Genomic DNA, 908 nt, shown 5'->3' on the forward strand with positions numbered 1-908 from the left:
CATTAAAATAAAAACTTCTATAAAAACTATAAACTTACTATGTCTGTAGAGTGCTAAACCTTCCTAGCTACCGCCTTCCTAAGAATACAGCGATGGAAATCATAAGGTCCAAGATTTCACGGTTCTCTTCCTGGAACAACTTGAACAATTTCAGCTGAATGACAATTTTTCCCTGGACAATTTTAAAGAGTGGCCACTTTTACATTCAAAATTGATTAACAATATCCGCACCTCTCACACAGTGAAATGTCTCCTTCATGCTCAAAATACCTCTAGGTTTTTGCTGTATAAGGACCTTAATATCGATCAACCTTTCTTGAACATAGCGTAAATTTCTAAAATTCCGTCTATTCCGCTAGCTCGCTGGTTTTTCAAAATTTGGTGCGAGTTACTTTATCTTAATTATAACCCCACAAGAGTCAATAGTTCCGATAAGTGCTCTCTCTGCAACAGGCAGGCTCGAGAAGATTGTTTTCATTTTCTAGCAGAATGCCCAGTTTTAGCGTTGATAAGAGAGCACCTAATCTCTTTATTAAATAACCCCGAGTCCTTAAATCTAGTAAAGTTTGCAATGGAAGCCTGGAACTACAGGAAAATGCTTTTTTTTTAAATTTCAATTATTAAATGTTTATTGCATATATCAGAGACACCCTGGTTATTTATAAATATGTGCATAAATAGATATGTTGTTATTTTAGTCTACTTATATATTTTTTTCTCTGTTTTGTTTATTCCTTAAGAAGAAATATGTTCTTTGTTTATTAAAAATTTATAGTCCGACTCCGGCAGACGGTTGATAACCATGTGCTTTTTGGTTATGTACAATTTTTTTACTCTCTTTTGTTTATCTAATAAAGTACTTTTTTAATTCATTTACAAAAATTCAAATTCAAAGGCCAGGTATAAAA

This window comes from Cimex lectularius, unplaced genomic scaffold (assembly GCF_000648675.2).
Source record: "Cimex lectularius strain Harlan isolate CLEC.00 unplaced genomic scaffold, Clec_2.1 scaffold43, whole genome shotgun sequence".
NCBI lineage: Eukaryota > Metazoa > Arthropoda > Insecta > Hemiptera > Cimicidae > Cimex > Cimex lectularius.